The following is a 20,920-nucleotide window of genomic DNA, read 5'->3' as shown; positions in this document are numbered from 1 at the left end:
ATCTATACACACACACACACATGCTATTTTGCACTATCCCATGCCCGACTCATTAAAGCCTGGTTGCACCCATTTTTGTAATTAGGGTCATTGGTTTTTGTTGAACATTGTCTGATGGAGCCCCAGTGCTGCTGTTTTTTCTCTTATGTTTAATTGTGTTAGGATTTCTGAGAGTTGAAGGCCAAAACATCTGGGGACCCACAGGTTGGGAACCACTGATCTATTTGCCATCTGAGAACTAATCTATGTAAATATCAAATGCATGTTTGTTTTTTCAAGTAAATTAGATTTTCTGCACATAAAGTTTCTCATGGAAAAATAAACTTTTCTGTGCAGAAGGCATCATTCTATATTTATAGATCTTTTCAAATACCCATTCTTTTTGGCAGTCATTTCTATCAGATGTGATTTCCCTAGACCACTTTACAACTATTTCTCCTTCCTATAATCTCTGTTCTGATCATTTTAACGCAAAATCTGATAACTAATATTGTCTGACAGCTTTTAAAGAGTGTAAGAATGTAATCCATGAAACCACAACACTTGGGATAATATATTCTTCATTTATTCCTGATATTGATTAGTGGAATATTGTTTCTGATGTATGTTTATGTAACTAAGGTTGCCCTGTGCTGCCCCAATAAAAAATATATGGCCAAAATCACATCTTCACATAAATTTAAGATGACAGCCTTTAACTTGGATTTTAGTGCATTGTCAGTGCATCCAATTCATGCACTTATTTATTCAGCAGTGTGCATCCTGCTTCCTAAGTTTGAAATGCTTACAAGAAAAAGGCAGTACAATAGATCCATACAAGGCATCAAATAAAAAATCAAATTCCACCAACAGTGACACATACATTTTAAAACACCAGGAAAACCCACAAAGCAGAATCAGTTCCATCAACTCAAAATCCCAATTAACAGATCAAAATCCTAACCAACAGAAAGAATGCAAGATATGCTCAAGTAACAAAATTTTGTATACAAAATATTCATCAACTCAAGCATGTTTCCTTCAAATGCATGCATGACTTTGAGCACATTTAGTTTCATAAAATCATCCCAAGCATATTCAATTTTATTTGCTGATTCAACAGATACATGAACCATCCGGTTTACTCATAAAAACCTGGTTTACTCATAAATTAGTTAACCAGTTAAAATTCATGAGCAAACCAGGTTCCGAGGGTGGGGGTGGAACCCTTAACACCACTCCCCTTTGACTATAGCCCTGGTTGACAGCTAAATTTACAAACACTTTCCATTTCAAATTTAAACTAACAATAGCCTTAAAGAAAAGCCTAAATTTTCCAGTTTCATGAAAGGAAAATTTGAAAGGGAAATATACTGAATTATGTGAATTCAAGTTTCAGGAAGTTGTTTGCAAAAACAAATAAGCAGCATTTTGTGTGTGTGTGTGTGTGTGTGTGTGTGTGTATATACACATGCACACACATCTATACTTTCCAAAAAAATCAAGAGTGCAATATGTAGGCCAGAAGCCATGACTTATATTCCAGTAAAAATATCTAGTATTGCTGCTTATACAAATTGTTAAATTACATCAGACGCATGAACATCACAATAATGGGGTGGGGATGATGTCTCCAAGATTATACCCCCCCCCCAACCACTAAGATTCCTATACAGTTGAGTCCCACTCAGGAATCATCGGTAAGAAGCATATTAAATGGTCATTATTTTACTATTGCTTTCATGGAACTCAGATTATTACCAACTTTGGTTGGATGAGGAGGAGAATGAAAATGGCAATTGTTTTAATGCAATATATTTCTTCATAATTGCTTTGTAAAAGAACAACTTGAAAGTATTCAAAACTTAATGATTAACCTGCTTCCTTGCTTGTAGACATGCTAAAAACAGAAGGCAAACTACTACGGAATTCAAAGTATACTAACATGGACATCTGGAATATAACAAAGGCATGGGTGTTCAAAATGTGTGCTGTCTAAAAATGTGGGTGGTGAGGTTCCAGCTGTTTCTACACATATTAACTGGATAGCAATGGACCATCCCAAATTACAAGAAATCATGCCAATCAGGCAGTCTGGCTGGAGAGGAATGAGATGTGTGTGTGTGAAGGATACAGAAACACAGAATAATAAAGATTTATGAGTTGGAAGGGACCATAATTGTTGTCTAGCCCAACTCCCTGGATTGCAGGAATAAACAACCAAAATACAGTAGAGTCTCACTTATCCAACACTCGCTTATCCAATGTTCTGGATTATCCAACACATTTTTGTAGTCAATGTTTTCAATACATCATGATATTTTGGTGATAAATTCATAAATACAGTAATTACTGTATAACATGATGTTTTGGTGCTTAATTTGTAAAATCATAACCTAATTTGATGTTTAATAGGCTTTTCCTTAATCCCTCCTTATTATCCAACATATTCGCTTATCCAACATTCTGCCGGCCCGTTTATGTTGGATAAGTGAGACTCTACTGCATGCCTGAAATATGCCCTTCTAACTTCTGTTTAAAGACTTTCAAAGATGGAGAGTTCATCACTTTCTAAGGCAATCTATTCCACTGCTGACCAGCTCAAGAAGTTCTTTGGTGGAATCTCTTTTCCTGTAGTTTGAACCAATTAGTACATGTTGTAGTCTCTGGAGCAGCAGATAGCACGCTGCTTGCATTTTCCACATGAGATTCCTTTAGATATTGAAAGACAAAATGTTTGTCAGAGTATGTTTGGATTCCTCTTTCCTTTGTATACCAAATCCCAAGATGACATAGGCACTCCCACTCAAGGACCTCAGTATTTCAACTTCATTACTGGTTTGAATCAAATCCATAATAGCTGGGCCCCTTGTTGCTTTCTCCACATTTTGTACAATGAAATTGTGTGCATTCTAGTGAAAAAATTATTGGTCTTTACACTCTTGGCAGAGTGTGATTTTCACGAAGTATAAGGATAGTTGAAGTCTCCTCCTCCTATTCTATCCCTCCTTATTATCTTCATGACCGCATTTTCCCCTCTGAACCTGCATGGTCTCTTTGTTCGTCGGGGGAGGCCCTCCTCTCGCTCCCACCACCTTCACAATCACAGCTGGTGGGGACAAGGGAGAGGACCTTCTCCATTGTGGACCCCCAGCTCTCGAGCTCTCTCCCCAGGGAGATTAGGCAAGCCTCTACCCTTCTGACTTTTCAGAAGAGCCTGAAAACTTGGCTCTTCCAACATGCCTTTGGTGAATGATCCTCGCCCTTATGTTTAGGGTTTGTCCTGTTGATTAACAATATATCTGCTGCACTTTATTCCATTTCTTCAGTTGGAAAATAGTTCTTATGTTTACCCCATCCTAAGCCCCTTATTAGGATAACAGTCCATGTTATTTACCCCTCCTTCAGTTCACATTCTTCACTATATACACTTTCTCTGGCCCAGGTCATTTTTTATAAGCTTACTCAGGTTTTATTTAACTATATTTTAGTGCAAATGTGTTTTTAATATGTTTTATTGACTTGTTCTTACATTGCAGTTTTTTTTTTTACATTGTCTGTATTACCAGAGCTTGGCCCTGTGTAAGCCGTCCCGAGTCCCTCCGGGGAGATGGAGCCGGGGTATAAAAATAAAGTTGTTGTTGTTGTTGTTATTATTATTATTATTATTATTATTATTATTATTGTTATTATTGTTATTATTATTATTAAACATTTGGATTTTTGTTATAGAAAGGTATCATTTTATTATTTATTTTCATTCAAATCCCGCCTTTCTTCATCTATGGGACCTAAGGTGGCATGTTATTGTTTTCGTGTGCTTCACAATGAAATCACATCAGAAGAGCCTTCCTAAATCATCCCAGAGTCTTATCTAGTCCAGCATTTAATTCACATAATAGCAAAATAGATTATTGTAGTAACCCCACAATCAGGACATAAAACCAACAGAGCTAGCATGTGTGGATGCAGACCCACACACTTAACCTGTGATATTTAATGGCTGGCATGCAGAGTCACTCTGCCTGTACTGAAAGGAATATATGCACATTATAATCATAAGTTTTTTCAGTTTTCAATTGATGCCATCAAATGACCTCATCATATGTGAAAAAAAATAAGCATCCTAGGGCGCTTGTGTCCCAGTTCAGTCATGGAGCCCCACACTACCCATTAGACAATGTAGGCTGACTTCTGGTGGGGTGAGCTGGGGTGGCAGCATGGAAGGACGCTGTGTTGCCAACATGGTAGCCTCCCCGTGTTCCATTAGGAACAATGGGCTACTGAGGGATTAAACTGTGGAAGCATTAGCTGCTGCCCAAGGTACTGGGATGGTCCCGCTGCCACCCCGATTCACCTCAGAAGCTGCCGAATTGTAATGCTGCACCTCATCCATGTGATGAGCAGAACATACATGAGAGTAACTACCTGGCTATTTTGGGGGGGGGGGGGAAATCAGTATTTTGTGATGAGTCATGGGCCATGTAGTCCCGTTCATGGCACTGTAGTTCCAGATGAAGAGGAGAACTTGGGTTTTTCACCGTCTCAGTCAGAATTGGAACCTTCCCAGCCAGATTTGGGAACCTTGCACCTGCAAGAGATTTGTCTTCCAGAAATCTGTCAAACAAGCCCTGAGTCTAAATCTCCTGTGTTTTCTCGCCACGAGTTTTGTAAACAACAGAGAGGAGTTCAAGCGGCCTCTCGTAGGAGTGCTAGGATAGCTGCTAAGAATTCAGCTGATTAAGCCTGCTTTCCATGGGAAACCTTAAGGAGTCATGCATCTGGACTCAGAGATTAGCTTTCGTTTCTGGTTCCCCAGAGAACTGCTCTTTGGTGGGAAAACTAGACCCTATTTAGGTGTTTTACCCACAAAGGGATTTTGCGGAGTCAATTCGTCAGCTACTGGAGTAAGTTGTGTGTGGACAGCGCGCTCCGTTTCCAAGCCTCGTTCCTGTTTCAAGCCTTGTTCCTGATTCCAAGCCTTCGCTCCATTTCCAAGCCTTCGTTCCCGTTTCCAGCCTTGTTTACCTCCACGGACCTTGCCTTGTTTTCCGGATTTTGCCAAGTAATTCCACGGATCTTGTTCTCGCTCCTCGTTCCTTGTTGCCTTGTATTAAGCCTTGTTTCAAGTTATTTCCTAGCCTTGCTCAAGTTCATGGACTAAAGGACCTTGTCATCTCCCCTCACTTTGCCTGGCAAAGTGAGTGTTTCGGTTATTGGATTACAACTTTGGACCTTAATATTTTATATTGGACATTGTTTCTTTGGACTAATTTTGACCTTTCCTGAAAGGTCTACTTCTGAACTATTTCATACACTTGCTTTTATTAACTTTATATATTTCCTTAATAAAGATATTAGATAGATTCTGGCCTCTGTGTATGGTTATTGGTGCTCTGCAGCCTGGGTCGTGACAGTTTGACTCCGCCACCCTAAGCACCAATTAACCTAGGCCAGAATGTCTACCGGAGCCGGACCGGGAGGCCAGCCGCTCAGCTACACCATCGACAAGGAGGAAGTGGACCGCATCCGTGATAAGCTCAATGCGCAGGAGGGAGAAATAAAGGGATTGAAGGAACGCGGAATCCGACTCCCGGCCCTGGCATTGCCAACCAAGTTTTCTGGAGAAGCTTCTAAGGTTCATGTTTTCCGTCGCCAATGCCAAGCTTATCTAGAGGCCCGCAATGCCGAGTTTCCCCAAGAAGACATCAAAGTGGCGTGGATCTACAGCCTTTTAGACGGGCCAGCGGCCAACTGGGCGACGGCACTGTTCGACCAAGTTTCCCCACACCTAAGATCAGCGCAACACTTCTTGGATCACATTAAGGCGACTTGGGGGATCGAAGACAATTTGGAGGCAGCCGGCCATAAACTCCGGCGCCTCTCTCAGGGGGACAGACCCTTGTCCCAGTACATAGCCGAGTTCCGAGTGCTGGCCCACAGCACCGGATGGAATGATATAGCCCTCAGAGGACAATTTCGGGAGGGTCTCAACATCGAGATGTTGGAAGAAATCTCCAAAGTGGATCCCCCCCACTCTCTTGAAGCACTCATTGATCAATGTTTACGAGCTGAAGTCATGCTTGCCAACAGAAAACAATGGGTCCGAGGCCAGAGCGGTAGAGCTGGGGTGAAACCTCCCGCTCCCACCAGCGTCCAGCCGCGTCCAGTATGGAGACCCCCACCACCAGCCCCATACCCCAGGGGGAGCGAGGAGGTGCCGATGCAGTTGGGCAATGTGCGTCCCAGGTTAGATGCCGCCGAGAAGGCCCGCCGCCAACGCCTAAATCTCTGTTGGTACTGCGGAAACGGGGGCCACTTCGCCAGAGAGTGCCCAGCCAAAGGGAAGCCCCCCGCCCGTCTGGCGGCGGCGTCCTCCACGGAGACGAAGACGTCTGAGGCGGCTGGCGCACAGCCGGCGGGGGAAGCCAGCGACCGGGCGTAGAGAGGCTCGCCAACCCGGTCAAAAAACCCACTCAAGAGCCGCCAACCGGGGTCCTATTTCTTCTAGTGGTCACCTTGTGGTCAGCAAAAAAGGGGCCAGTCATGGTCCATGCCATGATAGACTCAGGAACTACAAACAATTTCATTGATAGAGAGTATGCCGACTCTCTGGGATTACAATACCATGACTTCAAGAATGCCCGTGTGGTGCAAGCCATCGATGGCCGCCCCCTCAAGACGGGTCCCGTAAGCCAGTGGTCGGAACCCACCAGAATGTGGATAAGGGAACATATGGAAGAGATTTCCTTCTTTGTTACCGAGGTTCCCCATTTCCCTGTGATTTTGGGAATTCCATGGCTGACACTTCACGACCCAAGCATCTCCTGGTCCAACAGAGAACTGCAGTTTGCTTCAAAATATTGCCAAAACCATTGCCTTGTAGCCAAGGTCTGCCATGCCACAGACACTGAACCCATTATCACCTTGCCCAAGAAGTACTCAGAATATTGGGATGTATTCAATGAAAAAGAAGCTGAGAGATTACCCCCACATAGACCTTATGACTGTGCCATTGACTTGGTGGAGGGGGCCCCGATCCCGCGAGGACATCTCTACTCCCTGACTGAACCGGAGCAAGAAGCTCTCAGGGAGTTCATAGAGTCAAACCTTCGCAAGGGATTCATCAGACCCTCTCAATCCCCAGCCGCTTCCCCAGTGATGTTTGTGAAAAAGAAATCAGGGGACTTACGCTTGGTGGTGGACTATAGAGCATTGAACAATATCACTAAGCGGAACAGCTATCCCCTGCCCTTGATCTCGGACCTACTAGACCGACTTCGAGGAGCCAAGGTCTACACCAAGCTGGATCTTCGGGGGGCTTATAATCTAGTTCGCATCAGAGAAGGGGACGAGTGGAAGACCGCCTTCCAGACTAAATTCGGATTATTCGAGTCCCGAGTTATGAATTATGGATTATGTGGAGCTCCCGCAACGTTCCAGCATTTTGTCAATGACATCTTTCAGGATTATCTAGATCGGTTCTTGATCATCTACCTGGACGATTTTTTGGTGTTTTCTAGATCACAATCAGAGCATGAGAACCACGTCAGAATGGTGTTACAACGATTGCGGGATCATGGACTTTATGCCAAGCTGGAAAAATGCGCTTTTGATCTACAAGAGGTAGATTTCCTGGGGTACCGCGTCTCACCACTAGGGCTCTCCATGGACCCGGCTAAGGTTTCAGCAGTATTGGAATGGCGGGCGCCAACCAACAAGAAAGAGGTGCAACGATTCTTGGGGTTCGCGAACTACTACCGCAAGTTCATTCCAGACTTTGCCCGCTGGTCTGACCCAATCACCAGCTGCATCCGTGGGAAACAGCCTTTCCGCTGGACAGATCAAGCAGAGAAAGGGTTCCAGCAACTAAAGAAATTATTCACGTCCCAGCCAATCCTTCAGCATCCAGATCCTGAAACCCCTTTTGTTGTGCAGGCGGACGCCTCCGATGTGGCAATTGGGGCTGTACTCCTACAACCAGTGGGAGACCATCTTCATCCTTGTGCCTTTTATTCCCGTCAATTGACCACGCCAGAGAGAAATTACACCATTTGGGAAAAGGAACTATTGGCCATAAAGGCAGCCTTTGAAACTTGGAGACATTGGCTAGAAGGGGCCAAATTTCCCATTGAAGTCCATACTGATCATCGAAATCTAGAGCATCTAAGAACTGCCCGCAAGCTAAATCAAAGGCAACAACGCTGGGCTTTATTCTTTGAACGTTTTAACTTTCAAATTCATTATGTAACCCCAGCCCAGACCAAGCAAGCAGATGCTCTGTCACAGAAACCGGAATACGCTGCAGGGCGCAAGGAGACCTTTGAGTCCCAGCTGCTACAACCCGAGAACTTTGCCACGCTCACAGTGGGAAACACCAAATCCACTCCCATTGAATCAACTTCCCCTACTCCAGGACCCCTTTGTGCTCAGGAAATCAGGGCTAGTCAGCAAGCAGACGCCTGGGCACAGGACCAACTTCGCCAAGGACTACGTTTTCCCTTTTCGCTTAAGGATGGGCTACTTTGCTATAGAAATCATGTTTACATCCCCCCAGGACCGGGCAGGGAAAAAACACTTCGTCTGTGTCATGACTGCAAGCCAGCAGGGCATTTCGGGCTATTTAAAACCATGCATTTGATCCTAAGAGATTTCTGGTGGCCCAAGATCCGCAAGGATGTGGAAAAATATGTCAACACCTGCCCAGTATGCCAGCGCTCCAAGACAAGAAGAGAAAAGCCCTCAGGGCTTCTGCATCCCCTCCCTACCCCATCCCGCCCATGGGAAATAATCTCTGCGGATTTTATCACTGATCTACCACCTTCCTGTGGATTCACCACGATCCTAGTGGTGGTGGACCTTTTCACCAAGTTAGCCCATTTCATTCCCTGTGATGGCCTTCCCACGGCCAAAGAAACTGCAGATCTATTCCTCCAACATGTTTTCAGATTGCATGGATTGCCCAAGAGTTTGGTCACAGACCGTGGGTCCCAATTCACCTCTCGTTTCTGGAAAGCACTACAAAAACTATTGGGCATAGACTCTCGTTTATCTTCGGCTCATCATCCCCAAACAGATGGGCAAACTGAGCGCACCAATGCCACTTTGGAACAATACCTTCGCTGTTATGTGAACTACCAGCAAGACAATTGGGCTTCCCTGTTATCGCTGTCAGAGTTTGCCTACAACAATGGGGTCCAGGCTTCTACTAAAGAAACGCCGTTCTTTGCAAACTACGGCTTCCATCCACGTTTCTTTCCCCCTGTCATTGAAACCTCAGAAGTTCCCGCAGCAGAGGACTGGCTGCAGGAACTCACAGCGGTGCAACAACTCTTGCTCCAGCAATTAGACCAAGCCAAGGAGGACTATAAACGCCACGCGGACAAACATCGCCAGCCGGGCCCCAAAATCAAGGTAGGAGACCGGGTTCTTCTGTCCACTCGCTTTTTGCCCTCCCATTGCCCTTGCCGGAAGTTAGATGCCCGTTTCATTGGCCCCTATCCAGTGGTGGCGCAACTTAACCCCGTGACTTTCAAACTCCAACTTCCGCGTTCAATGCGCATTCATCCAGTGTTCCACCGCTCCCTGCTCCTTCCGGCGGATGGTGTGCGCCCTGATACAGACCGACCGGCCCCCCCTCCTGTTTTGATGAATGGGGAGGAGGAGTTCGAGGTTGAGGACATTTTGGATTCTCGCTTTCACCGCCGCCGCCTACAATATCTCATTGACTGGGTGGGTTTTGGCCCCGAGGAACGCTCTTGGGAAGACGCTTCCACAGTCCATGCTCCTGATCTAACCCGCCGCTTCCATCAGACCTATCCCGCCAAGCCGCGGCCTCGCGCCTCGGGGAGAGAGTCCCGGTTTGAGAGGGGGCTTGAGGAGGGGGATAGTGTGATGAGTCATGGGCCATGTAGTCCCGTTCATGGCACTGTAGTTCCAGATGAAGAGGAGAACTTGGGTTTTTCACCGTCTCAGTCAGAATTGGAACCTTCCCAGCCAGATTTGGGAACCTTGCACCTGCAAGAGATTTGTCTTCCAGAAATCTGTCAAACAAGCCCTGAGTCTAAATCTCCTGTGTTTTCTCGCCACGAGTTTTGTAAACAACAGAGAGGAGTTCAAGCGGCCTCTCGTAGGAGTGCTAGGATAGCTGCTAAGAATTCAGCTGATTAAGCCTGCTTTCCATGGGAAACCTTAAGGAGTCATGCATCTGGACTCAGAGATTAGCTTTCGTTTCTGGTTCCCCAGAGAACTGCTCTTTGGTGGGAAAACTAGACCCTATTTAGGTGTTTTACCCACAAAGGGATTTTGCGGAGTCAATTCGTCAGCTACTGGAGTAAGTTGTGTGTGGACAGCGCGCTCCGTTTCCAAGCCTCGTTCCTGTTTCAAGCCTTGTTCCTGATTCCAAGCCTTCGCTCCGTTTCCAAGCCTTCGTTCCCGTTTCCAGCCTTGTTTACCTCCACGGACCTTGCCTTGTTTTCCGGATTTTGCCAAGTAATTCCACGGATCTTGTTCTCGCTCCTCGTTCCTTGTTGCCTTGTATTAAGCCTTGTTTCAAGTTATTTCCTAGCCTTGCTCAAGTTCATGGACTAAAGGACCTTGTCATCTCCCCTCACTTTGCCTGGCAAAGTGAGTGTTTCGGTTATTGGATTACAACTTTGGACCTTAATATTTTATATTGGACATTGTTTCTTTGGACTAATTTTGACCTTTCCTGAAAGGTCTACTTCTGAACTATTTCATACACTTGCTTTTATTAACTTTATATATTTCCTTAATAAAGATATTAGATAGATTCTGGCCTCTGTGTATGGTTATTGGTGCTCTGCAGCCTGGGTCGTGACATATTTTGGGCAGAGAAAGATTTCATGCTAGTAATAAATTAAGATCAATTTGAAGAAAAAACACTTAATCCAAATCAAGCAATTTCCTACTGTCACCCCAATCTTCCATCAGTGTCCGTTTCCGTTTCAGTGTTGTTTTCTTCACAAGATGCAGGGCTTCAGGGTAAAACAAATGGTCGTTTTTACAGAAACAGAGGGATTTTTTTTAATGTGCATTGGCATGCCAAGCATAAACATTTGTTCAGATCACTAACATTCATTGCTTATGAAAGAGTTTCAGTCCTTGTTGTATTCATTATAGCCTTATTTGGGAAATAGGTGTTTTAAAAATATAAAAGTATTTGTATCTTCGCAATATCATATGGTCTTTTCTAAGCTTCATGTAGCAGTACAGAGAATTTGAAATGATTGTACTGAGCCTATGAAATTGACTACGTTTGTTCACAACATTATATCTGTTTTTTAAAAAGAAAAGCCAAGACAATTTCTTTTAAATGTTGCCTTAAAGAGCTTGGAAGTCAAACCGTTCTTTCATATGAAGGCATACTTAAGCAAAAAATGGGGAAATGTTTTTAAATAACTTTTTACAATGGTATTTCCAGTCATATAATTTCATGCAAGCACAATTTTTAAAAAAATAAAATATATTACTAATAGCACATTATATTTTACTCACTACACTAGGGGAATGAAGCAGAAATGTTCTCAGGGACATTTTCTTTCTTCTTTCTACCAGGAAAGGAAATAATTTATTAACCCCACTGGCACTGATCTTTTAGAAATCTGCTGACTTGAGCCTACTGGCATAATAACACCAGACAAATTATAGACTTTGATTATAAAATGATGAGTCACACTTTTGTGTTTTTTTATTATAGAGAGACTTAGTCTGCTTGGGACTTCAGAGAAGAGGGAAGAACACAGTGAAATCTTGTTCATCAACTTCAAATTGTTGAAGCAGAACACTTTTTCAGCACAAGAATTAATACTCCGGATACCAAAATTTCTTTAATTACCTCCATCCCAAAAACCTTCTGGAAAGAATAAACTATTTCAGACCAGAATTATCTAGTAGACCTTCTCACCCACAACCCCTTGCACCATAAAAGGTGGTCCATAGGATACAGAAACCCACCTACTTCAGAAGGCATTTTGTTTGCTTGCTTTTTTGGCACCATGAAGGGTAACAGGAGGTAGGGTAAAGGGGGAGTAAGTTTCAGTTCTACTGGTATTGGATTCCAGAGAGACTGCTAGATCTTGGCCAATGTCATTTATTCCATTGGCCCCCAAATACTACAGTCAGGGGCAGAGTATGCCAAGAAATGAAGCATGTTTTCACAGTATCAAGATTTTTATATTGAAAGAATATCAAACAACATGGAGGGGTTATACTACAGGGAGAATGCACAAAAGTATAGATTTTCTACAAAAGAGGCAAAACTTCAATTCCCGGGTATGATCTATTTATTATACCAGATAGTACAGTGGACCATTAATATCTGCTGGTGCTTATTTCTGGGATCCTTTGTGGATACAAAAATCTGAAGTCTCAAGTGGATGCTCAAGTCTCTTTTACAAACAATAGTGTCCCTTAATGGTGTCCCTTAAACAAAATGGAAAACAATTCAAAGGATTGCTGGAGAAACCTTGTGGATTTATGAACTTATAGGAGGCTATAACAGTGTATCCATGCTCATCAGTTTAGTGTTAATGTTTTAATTTTTTTTAATCAAGGGCATTGAATTGTTGCCAACACTGTGAACTGCCCTCAGTCCCCTTCGGGGTTGAGAAGGATGGCACATAAATACTGCAAATAAATAAATAAATAGTGCTCATCCCATGGCAAAATCAAGATTTTAAAAATAGTATCTTCAAGGTGTGGTTGGTTGAGTTCATAGTCACCGAACTTGTGGGGAGATGCTAACATCTAAGAAATGACATTTGCCTTTATACTTATCCAGGAGTCTCAGACCAAACTTTCCAGTTAAAGTTGATACATTAAAGAAGAAAGAGAAAAAGAAAGACTTTTGACCTTATCACATGGGAGAGCCCCTCCGGTGCCATTTCAGCAAGTGTGGTGAAATTACAGACTCTCACTTCACGCACTGCTCTGCGCAGCAAAGCTTCCTGTCATCACACAAGAGAAACATTGCCCAAACCAGGCAGAAGTCTGTTCACTCATTGCAGCCAAGACAATACTGGAAGGCTCCCATGTTGGGCTTGGGGCCTCCAACAGAAGTAACATGACATTCTGTGATGACTGGCGTGTGGCTCCATCCCTGCAAAATGTTCAAAGTTTCCTAAGATTCTTGTTTTATTTAGTGTGATGAGATGGTAAGATATGCACACCTGGTGCTCTGCCATAAGTCTAAGGTCAAAATCAAATATTTTGTTCTTTTAAAAAAATCAAATAAAACAAGGAAGATACTCTCATTATGCAAGCAAGTGTCGTATACTAGTTGGACTAGGAATCCAGGAGACTGGGAAGATCCTCCTGCCCCAAGGGGGAAAATGTAATAATGGCAAATGCCATGCTTCCTAGGGAGATCACACTCACAGTAGTGGCTTATGTGTTCCCATCTAACCTATGTACAATGCAAACTAAGATTATGCAAGGAACGAACAGATTCTTTTACCAGGATCTGCTATATTGGAGCAATTACAGCAGAAGACCTTCCCTCATTTTACAGAGCAACTTCTATTATTTTTTGGATTTCATTACATTGATAGTTGCAATGAATCCTGGTTTAGGGAGGAAGGTGTTGGCACAAGAGGAGACAGCACTGAATTATAGTATTTTCTCACTAATGCATATGCAAGAATGAGAAAAGAAAAGGAAGGAAGAAATGAAAAATAAAAAGAAGCAAAATAATTGTTTTCTGGCAAAGAGGTGAAAATCCTAAATATAATAAAAACTGAAGAATTGGGCAGTCAGTTAAATGGAAAAACAACCAAGGAAATAGACGATACAACAGCTTTAAGATATAAACAAAAAAAGGTGAACTTTGTTCACACTGTGTCTCCAGCTGTTTCGTGTAAGGACAGGGTGTACCACAGCTGGGATGATGAGCTCTAAAGCCTGGGAAGATGTATGCTTTTTTAACCCAAACTTAAACAGAAGGGAGGAAAAACCCACAGCTCATAATGGTGAGAGATAACAGGTGGAAGCCTTGCTTTGCCATTGTGCCTGGAGGGCAAAATCTGGCAGGCAGAAGTCGCTTCAGAACAAAAGCCACGGCATCTGCTGTTCACTGTACTTCTTAAGTCCATCCCTATTTATTCAGCATCACTGACAACATCCTTGCTGCAATATTTCATCTTGCTTTGAGATTTTTTTCTTAAAAGATTTTTTGTGCAATCTGCAATTTGGCAAAACCTTTAGTGAGATGGAAATTATTATTTGGACTTAAAAGATGGGTTCCATAACCTGATTCATAAAAATAACAATACTTCACAATAGAGAAAAAGATTTCAGGGCAAAAACCTGAGAATTAGGGACAACTTGCCTTGTCAAAAGGTCTGTCATCTTGTAATGATGTTAAGCATAATGCAGTAAACAATCCAAGTTGATCAGAACATGCCATTCAACCATAAAGCTAACTAGAAAACATTTCTTTAGACAACAAGACAGAAAACATAACTGAAGTGTGTTGTTCCCATGTCAGTAAAAATGAGGGGAGCATTGTATGCTTCTCTGTCACAGCAACTAAATATTTCTTTGGACTTGACAGAAGAAAATCTTCCTGAAATAGTGGCTTAAATCTGCCAACATAAAAGCTTTGGACTTTGAATGAGAAGGAACAGACCTGATTTTAAAGGTAGTAAGGGAACATGGAAATGCTTTGGGTTTTTTTTGTTTTTTTTTTTACTGCTTTTGTTCCTGCCACTTTCTGCCTTTCTCTTTTTGGAGCGGAATAGTGGAGAGGGGGCCTAAACTTTTTGTTTGCTTTACCTTTCTCTGCAACATCAAATGGAACAACCTATATTCTCACGACCTGTGATTATAATGTCACTGGCATCTCCTATGAACTTTGTATGCCTGTTGAATGTCAAAAGCTAGTGTAGTAAACTTGTGCCTTAGTTATCAGCAACGTAGGGAACTATTCATCCATCCTATCAGTAGATAGAAAGAAGGATTCAAGTGCTCTAAGATCGGTCACTAGATCTAGAAAGACATGGAGATATTCGGTAGGAACACTCAAGAGTAAAAATTGGTGCCCTGAAGGCTCCAGGTCTAAACGTATGGAATAAAGCCTATAAGAATTGATTTCTGAGTAGATAATAGTTAGAAATGTGCTGTTGGCAAGAATATTATGCGGTTGAAGGGGCAGGGATGATTTAGAGTTACATTAACTTTATCCATTGAAAAGCAAAACGCAAATCAAAGCTAAAACAACGGGACTCCTTTGGAAGAAATTAGTTTGAAGTTCTGTGGTTTAAAATACCATTGAGTAAAGATCCCTTTTCTACAACAACATAATTTCAGTTCAGGATGGCCCAGAAGAACCTGAATTCAGAGATAGAACTGAGGACTTTTTGAAGGTGATAAGGTGCCATTTAAGAAGATGAGCTCAACTCATTTTGCCAGAGTAATACAGTGGGTTCTTGGTATCTGCTGGGGTTTAGTCCTAGGATACTTGTCATGCTTCCACAGAGGCTTTTACTGTTTTCTTTATTGAGCCTCACTTGCCTCTTTAAGGTTCAGTTCCTTTGTGTATAGTTTTCTGTGGGAGGGAACCTTAATTAGACCCTGTCTCTTTAAGACCCCCCCCCCCCCGGCAGAGATTACAGTCCCCTCAGTTAGTCTAAGGTTGCCAATGAGACTAGAGGCTACAATAACTTCCATGTCTAAGGTTTCAAAAACATATCACTTCATCACATTGAGAAGGGAAAGCATGGGTGAGTGTCCCTTTAAGAGTAGAAAATCGCCCCTCTTATATCGTCAGCAGTCCCATTTCATGTTCTACCTCCCCATCACACTTACACGTGGAAACTTAAGAACTGACAATATATTCATCTTACATTCATTACAAGGTCACTATTACTTTTTTTGTTTTTAATCAGGAGAAACAACAATATCCAAAAACCAAGAGATCCCTTGCCCTGCCCAAAGCCTTTTACATTAAAGGAGACTGACACCAGTTTAAAACCATTTCTTTCCATGGGACCCTATGGTTCTGCATCAAAGCCCAGAGGATAAAAGAGACAGTGATCCAGGTTAAAACCATTGCTTTCCATGGGATCCTATTAATCTGCATGGAACCCAGAGGATATAAGAGACTGCTGATGGTTGGGCAATGAATTCAGACTGGAAACTTTGATGGTTCACATCACACATATTTTTCAGTTGTAAGGATGGGAGTAAAGTGTGATAAGAGGTAAGAGCACTAAACATGATTGCTAGCTTGTCTTCAGGGTTCCTTCCTTTCAGGACTCTTTTCAACCCTGGAACATGTGATGAGCTCTCTGCCTCTCCATTCTAGAAAAGAGGCTGAAATGTCCTAAGAGGGAGAACATTTTCAATGTGATGAGATTTATTGCCAGTGTTCCTTCTTTCCAGGACACTTCTGCCTCTTTTCAACCTGCATGACTGCCAGAAGTAGTTTAACTCATATGATGAGCTCAGTGCCTCTCCATCTTCGAATAGAGACTGAAGTGTCCTATGACTGGGAAATTTCTCAATATGATAAGATGGTAAGTCAAAGGTTAAAGAAACTCAGTTAAAGTTTAAGAAGCCAAAGGTTAAAGAAATTAAGTTTAAGACTTGGAGAAACAAGCTTGAAGTATTAAGGAACCAAGTCTGCAATTTAAAGAAGAAAAGAGACTTAACAGAAGGCGTTAACAGAAGTCAAAGCCAGACAAAGGACACAGAAAAGAGTTTGGAAAAAGGATATCTCCAGAAGCAATCAAGATAAACACAGTTAATTTCTGATCTTCCATCTGTTCCTTCAAGTAATTGTTTGGACCTCATTTTTTCTGTGTCTCAAGCTCCATTTAAAATCTTTGTTTTTAAGGTGATGGAGCATTAAGGACAGAAGAGGGATGTTGAGAGAATATCTCATGCGGGGACACTTTATGCTAGTAGAAATGCCATTCAGTTCACACAAGACAATTCTGGATCCAAAATTTCATCTTTTGCAAGTTCTCTTTAATCTTATGTTAATAGGAAGACATAATACCCTTTCTTTGGCCAGAATGTATGGGAAAGGATGCAGTCTGTGTCTGTGACATTTTTAGATTGTTACCCTGCAATGTAACACCGTGAACGTCTGTTTCTTTGGAATTTGCTAAGCAGATGAATGATTTTCCAGATGAGGACCTCTGGGTGCAAAGAAAGCTAAATTGACTTGTTTAACTATGGTTTTAGCCCAGGCATGGGCAACCTTTGGCTCTCCAGGTGTTTTGAACTTCAACTCCCACACCTCCTAACAACTGGTAGGCTGTTAGGAAATGTGGGAGTTGAAGTCCAAAACACCTGGAGGGCCCAGGTTTGCCCATGCGTGGTTTAGCCTAACATCATCATGGCACAATAAACAGAATTTCTTGTTCTTTTCATAGCCTTGCCATCTAACCAAGTCAGATAACATATCTGAAGCTGACAAGGGGTGCTCTACAATGTATAATTCAATGCTATGGAATCAAGGGAGTCCTAGCATTACAAGATCTTTAGTCTTGCCTGCCAAAGAATGCTGGTGTCTGCTATAGAATCTCCCATGATTCTGTAGCATTGAGTCATGGCAATTAAAGTGGTGTCAAACTACAGTGTAGATGCACCCAAGTATTGCTCATGCTGAGCTGTAATGGAAGCCTGGGTTCAGACTGAGACACTTTCTATGCTGCCATATAATCCAGAATATCAAAGAAGATTATATGAGTCTACACTGCCATATAATCCAGTTCAAAGCAGATAATCGGGATTTTATGTGGCAGTGTAGATGGGGCCTGAGTGGAAAATGTTGATAGGTGATGGATTACCAACTTCTTCTAATTCCACCCAGGGCACATCATATCCTTAGAACAGAAAAATGATGCTGGCCTCATTTTTTTCCAATGAAATTTTTTTAAAGGGCAAAACAGGGCTGCCTCTTTGTTTTGGGGTTATTTAGAAGAAGCCTGTATTATATATACAGCTGCTTATATGAGCTATAAAGGATCATTTTCTTGTATTAATGTCATAAATTTTGTAGAGCCAGCAAGGCTTCCCACTGCATAATAGCTTAATTTTTCATTCTAATAATAACTGGCTGCCAGCTGAAATGAATGGGTGAAAAAAAACAAACATTTCTGTTCCATGACATGATCTATGACAGATGTACAATTTTGGAGGCCCTTGGGCAATATATTCCAGCCCTCCCCTCTCTTTACCCAATGGCAAAAATGAGAATTAACACCAAGAAAAGAGAATGAACTGTAAAGGAACTTCAAGAAGAATGACGTGACCCTCCTCCACTTAAAGCTGTAATGACAGCCAGCCCAATTTAAAGCCACACTAAACAACCTGGATATTTCAGAAGTGCCTCAAGGCTCTGGGTATTGTCTCTCTATAGAAATAACACAAAGAAAACTTCATTGTAATTTTTATAAAATGCATGCAGATTCTTGTGGGCAAGCAAGTAGAGAGAGAAAAGAAGAAGCCCTGCAAGAAAGCGTCTATAATAGACTATCTGAAAACAATGGAGAGGGCGAGCATTGAAGAAACCGCATGCTACACTTTTATGTGCATGGGCTACATCTGGAATCGGTCAGAGGTGAGAAGGATGCTCTTTGCATTAAATGTTTAGAATCTGAGACTTGGCAGCAGGTCATAATTTTTGATTGTACTGGACCGCAGAAATTCAAAATGGCTTTAACTAAAAGTGGTCATTACAGAAGTAAATATCTTTCCCTCTGAAAGGCTTCCCTGTTACAATGTAATACAAATGAAAGGAAAAGAAATCCACCAATGGCCAAGATTCCAAAATGTAACAGGAACGCAGAAATTAGAATCATAGAATCATAACATTGGAAGAGACCACAAGGACCACCCAGTTCAACCCCCTGCCATGTAGGAAGATACAATCCAAGCATTCCTAACAGATGGCCATCTGTCAAAACCAGTCTCTGCTTATTCCACAACCTTCTAAGGCAGCATATGACACTACCATTAATAGAATGAAAGATAGGAAGGATATGTAAAACTGTACATTTTATGGATGTGAATAGATTTTAATACACCATTTGATATATCTGCAGTACCTTCAAACTAAGGAAAGATGCTGTTAAGAATATCCCTTTTCCTCCAAATGCAATATGGAATCTACCCCCCCCCCAAAAAAAAAAAGCACTGGGCTAATCCAGAAATGATGTTAAGACGCTGTAAAGAAAACACAAATAGTGCAGCTTTGTAAATGCCATCAGAAAAATAAAGGCAACCTATAACCTTTGCTATTGGCTTACTCCCACCACTTCTGCTCACCTCTTAATTTAATTGAGGTTGTAACGTTAGAGAATCAAAATCTTCATCCCCATGAGTCTATAGGTGCACCCACTCACTGTTTTTTTTTTTCCTAATGATTTACATGCATTTACTTGACAGCTGACGATACATAAGGATCTTTTCCTAGCACACTATTATAACTTCATTACATTTTATCTTCGGTTGCCATTACTTTTGAATTAAAAGCATACGAATTAGTTCAGTCTGTATGAAACCCCTTAAAGCACTTTATGGTTGTATATCAGATTCAATTCACAAATTGAACTACACATACATCGTTGTTTTTGTTTTTTAATGGAATCACCCCAGTGGTTTTAAATCACTCCTCAATGTGCAAAGTAATTTAAAATTACTGGAGTGCTTCCAATTTTTATTAGTCCTTGAATTTGGAAGTGACTTGGGGTCTTCTGGACATGTGCAGTGCAGTGTGACTTACAATTACAAAGCCCTTGCATTTTTTTATCACTTTTCGAAAGAATCTGCAGTGCTTTCCAATAAAAACAGTCACTAGAAAGACAGAGGGAGAGAGAGCGAGATCATCCAGGGCTTATTCATACTACTCAGTTATGGTGCTATTATTCCACTTTGACAGTCATGGTTCTGTCCTGCAGATTCCTGTTACTGAAGTTCAGGGAGGGGCATTTAGAATGTAGCTCTTGAGTCCCTGATCAAACTGCAACTCACAGCATTCCATAGGATGGGACCATTACAATTAAAGCAGAATAACAGTGCTACAATTGTGTAGAGCAATTGTTCTCAACCTGGGGTTTTGGCCTTCAACTCCCAGAAATCCTAACCGCTGGTAAACTGGCAAGGATTTCTGGGAGCTGTAGGCCAAAAACATCTGGGGACCGCAGGTTGAGAACCACTGGTGTAGTATGAATAGCACACAATTCAAGGTTTACATCCACACTTAATCAGGCAAAGAGTAGAGACCCTTGACATAAATGGTATTATGGCTAGTAAAGGTAAAATCCACTCCCGGGATTTGAACCTGGGACCTTTTGGCTAGGGGCTATTAAAACTGGGACCAGTCTGGAGTAAACCTGTGATGGCAGATCAGAATCCACAGGGTCCAGCCAGGCCAAAACCCATGTCACCATTGCAACTCCCAGATGGTCATAGTGCTTGGTGTAGGCTTTTGGCTTTTACAGGCTTCTGCCATCAAAGGAGGTGTTCATGTGATCAGGAAGAAGGAGGAAACCAATCTTCCCTCCCTCTTTCCTGGTCATTTGGATGCCTCTACTGATGTCAAAACAAGGTACTCATCATGGCTAGGGACCCATTTGGAGCTTTGTGACCATCTAGGAGTTGGGAAATGGTGGCACAGGCCCAATTCATTCCCTTTTCCCTGTAATGATGAGTACAGAGAAAACAGGGTGGTATAGTGTGCTGCATGGACAGTAGACCAGTCTAAACCAAACCTGATACTGCTGTCCATACTGCCATGAAGCCACAAGATAGCTCCAGAATTTCAGACAAACTTTGGAGTATCACCTAATATTTCATTACATGAGGCTAAAACAGATTAATCCAGTTTGCCCCACTATACTCATCAGAAGTGCAAAATCATCATAGAAAGGGTCAAGAGCAAATCTGGGGTGAGTAGGGATAAAAATGTCTG

Source organism: Anolis carolinensis, chromosome 1 (genome assembly GCF_035594765.1).
Source record: "Anolis carolinensis isolate JA03-04 chromosome 1, rAnoCar3.1.pri, whole genome shotgun sequence".
Classification (NCBI taxonomy): domain Eukaryota; kingdom Metazoa; phylum Chordata; class Lepidosauria; order Squamata; family Dactyloidae; genus Anolis; species Anolis carolinensis.
This window is presented reverse-complemented; position numbering follows the sequence as displayed.